The following is a 6,695-nucleotide window of genomic DNA, read 5'->3' on the forward strand; positions in this document are numbered from 1 at the left end:
GCCTCTCTCACTGAGAGGATGTGGTTAGAGCAGTGGAGGTGGCCTGGACCCAAGCACTCACGCCAACTCCCTGCTGCATCAGCAGGGAGCAGAGCAAGAAACTAAGATGCTTTAGGGGAGCCCTAAAGACCTGCGGGTGAGACCAGGGTGCCCCCATATCCAGCCCAATCTGGTGAGAAGCCAGGGCTTGCCTGTTGCCCAGGTGACTATGCCCCAGCCATCCCCCTCAATGCCCTGTGTCAGACCTGAGAAAGTGCACAGTACAGAGCAGCAAAGCAGGAAAGGATCAGGGGACCCTGGACACTGTGCCATGCCATGGGCCAGACACAGGCCTCAGAACAGCAGCGTCTGGCAGGAACCGATGCACCCACTTCTCAGAGGAGGAAAGCAGGGCCAGGGAAGGACAAGAGTGACTCCAACATCCTGCAGTACCAACCAAGGAGCCATGTGGAGGTTAAATGACCTTTGTCGTATGCATAAGTACACACACACACGTAGACCCAGTTGCCTTCAGTGAACCCCGGCAACATGCTGGCTTATTCCAGGAAAACACAGACAGCTCTACATCCGAACGTCTGGCACACGCTCTGCCAGGGACAGTTCCTCAGCCCCCAGTGTGGGTGCACCTGCAGGGGCCATTTCCATCTCTGCTCCTCCCATCTAATATAGCCGAGGCTGTACAGCTGCAGTGCACCCCTGTTTCAGACGGGGAGCCCAGAGTTGCCCGAGCACCGTCACTACCCATGTGCCAGTGTGCACTTTACTGCATTGTGCCCTCTGCCCGGGCATTGGTGAGACTGTTCTCTGCCTATGGGTGACACTGAGTCTCTTTCTTGTCCTGGAGGCACTAGAATGTAAGCCCACTGGTTTCTAGATGATCTCTTTAAGATTACAAACTGGGGTATCATGCAAGGACCCTTCTCCCAACACACAGAAGACAAATTAAGCAAAGTTCCCTAGGAAAGCAGGGGAAGACTTTGCTAGGCAGCGGCAGCAGCCCAGCAGGTGCGCGGAAGCCAGAGCTACCGGAGCAACCCTAGGTGCGAGCTCCAGAGGGCAGGCTGCCCGGGTCTTGTGGTTTGCACGCGCCCTGCAGGCTGCCCGCCGTTGCAGCCCGTCCAAAGCCAGTTGGACCTGTGAGCTCTCCCCCTGCTCTGCCCTTCCCTGTCCCCTCCACTACCGCCCTCCCCTTCCTGCTGGCTGGAGGGCAACAGGATGGCAGCCTGCAGAGGAGCAGGGTCGGTTCAGGTTTCCCTCCTCTCTTCCTGGCAGGGATTACGCAGGGAGCAAGCAGGACAGCTGAGCTGGCAGGTGGGTGGCTGGCCATGCCCGCCCAGGGTAAAATTGGGGAGGAGGGACAGCTGAGGTAAGTGAGACTGGGGCAGGCTCTCACCCCAATGTCTGCAGCCCCGTTCCACGCAGCTATGGGGCTGTATGCACAGATGATACCCAAAAGCCAGCCCCAGTGCACAAGTTCTCACTCTGCCCCAAACTCTGCATATTTGGCACACAGACGGGCTTTGGCAAAGAGGAGCAGGTTTGGTGAAGCTGCAGAGCTGTAAAGGCGTTCTGCAGTTTCCAGTCTGCACCAGTCACTGCCACAGCTGCCACCCCACCCCCGACTCAACAAGCTCTGCAGCTGTTGGAAAGCATCTGTCTGCAACACTGCAAGTCTGTCACACCCTGCCCTCACCCCCTCACTGCCAAGCCCTTGTCCCTGAGATGTCACTGGGGCCCTGGCTGGGTTGGGTCACCTACTTAGCCATCAGGGACTGAGCTTGTTGGCCAACAGTTCCCAGAGCTTCATCATAACTTAGTTTGATGTTACAGAGCCAGGAAGAACTGGATCCAGAAAGTGCCAGGAATGATGCATCAGCAGAAAGCTGGACATATCCTGAGTGCCAGGAATGCCCAGGTCTAGAGCTCTTGGAGCCCTGGCTAGAGCCTTGGCAGGTGGCAGAAGGAACTGACCTCACCTGCCTGGGCTTCTGCTGCCTGCTTCCGCAGCAGGAGACCCTGGACCATGAAAGCAAAGCTGAGCATTGCACTGGCCATGTCACTGCCCCCAGATCTAGTCTGTTACCTGATTCCAGCAGAACCCTAGGCCTGGTGCAGTCACCAAGGGATGCACCAATTCCACATCAAACAGGTGCACCTGGCACCATAACCCCCTTCCCCCTGGGTGCTGTATGGATCAGTAGTCTGTGTGGTCCCTGTCCACATTCACCTGTGGGCAGTGACGACCAAAAGTGGATGATCAAGTGCTGTGTACTGGCCCTGCTTGGTGAGAACAGGTGCCCAGACGGCATTCTAACGTGCAGGTAGTGACCTCAAAAGGTCATCAGGGTGATTAAGTACAACTGGTAAGGTACCTCACATAGGGTTCCACCAGGAAGTAGGTACCCACGCGTATTTCTGCCTTCCTTCTTTCCCTTAGTCCAATCAAGCTGCTGTAACAAAATATCACAAACTAGCTGCCTTACTACTTCAGCACTCAGATTCTGAGGGCCATGCAAGCATTCAGACCCTAGCACTGTCACTCCCTGCCTCTTCCTCTTGTTCTTTCTCTCTCATTCTTCCATCTTTCCAGAAAGGAGAGTCCCAAGCTCATTAATACTCATGCAATTCCATCTCTTTTCCTTCACTCAGATTCTTAGCATTGTTCTGCCCAGGACTCCCTTTCATCTTAATTTCAGAAGTGGACTTGAATGCTATGTGCTAAGTCAACTCCAAAAGAAAGTATCACACCCCTCCCTGTGCCCACAACAGCAGACCCTCGGCCTGGGACACACTGGCGGTTCCGGATAAGATGCAGACATTGTGGTTGGATGGGGAAGGAAGTGCATGGGTGAGTGCCGCGCAGACGGCGGGTATGTGGAGCAGGAGCAGGTGAGATGCAAGGCCTGCAGGGTGGGACTGGCGGAGGGACTGAAGAGTGGGATTGGTGTGGAGGTGAGGGATTGAATGTGAATGGATGATGGGTGGGTAAACAGAGCAAGTGGGAGTAGAGATGGAAGAACTGGAGGTGAATGGGAAACAGCCCCACAGGCTTCAGAAAGCCTGGAAGATGGATTAATAGATGACCAAGCCACGGGCCATAATCAGCTTTTTGCTGAAGTGGTGAGGAGGCAATGAACAGCATCTTCATTCTCCACCTCTAAAGATAAGCGGTGAGGCAAGCAGTGTGGACAGCGGCAGGACCCCAGTGTTTCCTCCTCCCCAGCTTCCAGCTTGGCCCCAGCCACCCTCTGCCCCAACCTGGTGTGCCCTGCCACCTGCTGCTGTGAGCATAGCTGAGCACACCTGCCCCTAGCAGCCAGCTCCCTTGGGTCACCCCCGGAAGACGTTCACCCACAGACATGTGCCTTTTTAACCTAGTCAACCGGCACCAAAGGCTGCAAACCCACAAAGTCCCTGCCCAGCCCACCACCTCACCTAGCAAGCTTGCCCATGGGCTGCACTGCCCACACCAGTGATGGCATTCCTGAACTGGGGTGAGTAAAATAGACAGTGTGTCTTCGACACAGCTGACGTGGAGAAAGACCACCGACCTGGCTGTTCCCCAGCTGTGTGGCCTAATCAAGTCCCATGCCTCTCAGTATCCCGTTTCTTCAGCTTTGAACTCGGGATAAAAGCTAAGCTGCTCAGCTCTCTCTGGCTCTGTCTCTTTTTATCTCTGTCATTGGTTGTAAGGATCACATTGGGAAGTGGGTTCTAATCTGGTCCTTTCCAGGACTTGCACGTCCACCCTGCCCCACCTCGGGAGCCTGGACAGTGCATCTCCAAAGCCCTGCTGCCCACATTCATCAAGCGAGGGCAGAGCTGCGCCTGGGGGGAAAGGGCCCTGGTGTGCCCACTCACAGGCTGTGCATAACCAGCCTGACCTCAATCTTTCTCTATGAATTATGGAAAGCAAGTTCTGGGAACATCAGGCATGCACCGACTCCAGCAGGCTGACTCTCCTCCCGTCCTTTCATCCTTCCCAACTTAATAAGGACCAGGGCTTATTAGCTGTTCCTGTCCAACTCGCCCCAGCCTGTGTCTGCACACGTGAAGCTAAAAATACCCGCAGTTCCTATTAGAGCCTCTGCCCTCCAGGGGTAGGTGAGGCTGCCTGCAGGCGGCATGGACACCAAGTCCCTTGTGTCCCCAAGCCCATCCTGCTGCTCAGGGATGAGCACCAATATGCGTCCACGCATTCCCAGGATGGCATATCATCCAAAGGCTGTCCCTCGTTCGTCCATCCAGGGCTTGGTCAGGCACGCCAGAGCCCCTTTCTGTGTCCCCCTAACCACTTTCGGAGGTGGCCTCGCTCCACCCCGGAGGGCCCTTCTGGGGGTTGCTCCTGGGGCAGAGCAACATGCCTCGGCCCGCTCCTCACCTGCCTCCTGAGAAAGCCTTTTGTGCACCTTTTCATGCAAACATGCAGCATAGCAAGTGATCTGGGTTCTGATATCTCGCCCCCTTGTTTGTCTATCAATAAAATGGGCACGAGTCCTTAGCCCAGCTGGGTTACCATGAGTTCATGAAGTAGAAAAGAGAGAGAGAGAGCACAAGCAGTGACTGAAGCACAGCGGGTCCTGAAGAGGGGGCCAAGTGTGGGACACCTTGTTTACATCGCAAGGCTGGTGGATCAGGACCTACTCTGGAGATGTTTTGGTGGTCTGGCAAAGTTGTGGTCCTCCTGTGCCACTGGACATCTCTCTTGGCATTGCCCAAGGTATTCTGGAAGTGCTACTGAGAAATGGATGGGTTTACCCCCAGAAGAAGGCCACCCATGCTAGCAGATGTAAAGTCCCTAGCATTGGGAGGGGCGTGCTTCCCTCATTTGCACATCATCGTGTGCACAGGAATGTGGTTTTAATGAGCCATGGACAGAACAATACGGAAAGTCAATTAAGGTCTCATGAACGGAAATACAGAGCCAGGCAATGGCTGATGGGCCAATCAGGGAGACACGTAGTGGAAAAGAGGAGAAGTGGAAATCGCTTACTGCAGAGGCAGTCACAGCGGATGGCCCTTGGTTGAACGGAGGCAGGAGTGTGGGCTGCTCCACGTGGCTCTCTCAGCAGCATTCATTCCCAGGTCTGTGTGAGACAGGCGCAGCAGAGAAGGGGGTATGTACTGGGGAACATCCGGTCTATCCCTGGGCTGGAATATCTGCTTGTTAAGAGCATTCATTCTGTCCTATTGATCGATTCAATAGTTGTTGAGCACCTCCAGTGTGCAACACACATGGATACACTGTAGAGGGAGGAAGAACTTGAGCAGAAGGGACACAGCCTCCAGCTGAGTCTCTCTGGAGCCTCGATCTTCCCCCGCCCACGTCTGCTTTCCTGTCCCACCCAAAGAGCTTCAGCACCATCATCTTGGATGCCCGTTTCACACGCTGACCTCCACATGACGGTTCTGTCTCCCAGGGAGCCACCTGGGTGGTGGGAAAGGATGCTGTTATCATCTAGGAGGTACATCCCAGAATTGGTGTCAAACATCCAGCCAGACACAGAAGAGGCCACGATGACAAAGAATTATCTGGTCCAAGGCATCAGGTGTGCCAAGGATATCTGTTTCCAGCACAGAGAGCAGCAGGGGCCTGCCATGTCATGTTCCTAAACCTTGACTAGCATACTCCCTGGCCATCGGTCCCTGCACGTGGCAAGAGACTGGGCAACTCTGGCCCAGCTATGAGGCAGCAACATGACTGCAGGGCTGCCTTAGCCATCTCCAAGTCCCAGAAGCATCAAGGAATCCATCCTTCTGACTTCCCTAGCCACACAGAGAGCAAGCAAGCCCTAGCCACCCAAGTGGCCATGACCAAGTGTGTCATGGGGGTGCCCACATCCATGCAAGCAGAACTCAGTTCCCCAGGAGGTGACCTGCCCAGGAGGTGACCTGCCCAGGGAGTCACCCACCTCTACTCAGGTCTCATCTGTGGGGATTCCAGTCCAATATCATCAGGAGCTAGTGACAGGCACCCAGTGGGCAAGGGGAAGCTGGTAGCATGGTCCAAGTGTGAGCCACCGGGCATGGGAAAAGACCTTCAGAATGTGAGGGTGTGGCTCCACCTGCACCATCAGCAACTCTACTGGTCCCTCTCCTCTCCCTTAAAATGAGGTCAGAATGACAACTACCACCTGGAGACCACTCCATGTGTGCCAGGCTCCTTACACGTGTGCCATTCTCTCAACAGGCCTGTGGGAATTTTTATAACCCCAATGATAGGAGTGAGAAGACGGAGGGCAAGTGGCCGGCCCCAGTTCACTTGACCAGCGGGTGTTAGAGCTGCTACTGGAATGCGACACGGTGCTCATTGTCACAAGGTAGGAGCTTCCAGGCTAGGCTGCAGGATGCCCAGAGGGGCCCCAGAACCCCCCTCCCCGGAGGTAGCATCCCCTAACGATGGCAAGGGGAAGGGGGAGGGCTGTACCTGCAGGGTGGGCCCACGTGCCCAGATCTGCCAGGCAGATGCCCATGTAAACAGTCCTGAGACCTACAGCCAAATGTCCTGCTGCTGCTCTTGGCTGGGCCACACAGGCCCGTCTAAAAATAGTCAGGTCCTCAGGTCCGGCCCCCTGACAGCGGGCAGGCAGCTCCCGGTGCCCAGCCTGTGCCCCAACGGCCTCCTCTCTCTTCCCCTTGTTTCCAGGGTAGACACTAGACTTTCTAAAAGAAATATGCTTTTATTTTTTTTAGAC

The sequence above is a fragment of the Ochotona curzoniae genome, unplaced genomic scaffold (assembly GCF_017591425.1).
Source record: "Ochotona curzoniae isolate NIBS_2020 unplaced genomic scaffold, NIBS_Ocur_1.0 contig_1302, whole genome shotgun sequence".
Classification (NCBI taxonomy): domain Eukaryota; kingdom Metazoa; phylum Chordata; class Mammalia; order Lagomorpha; family Ochotonidae; genus Ochotona; species Ochotona curzoniae.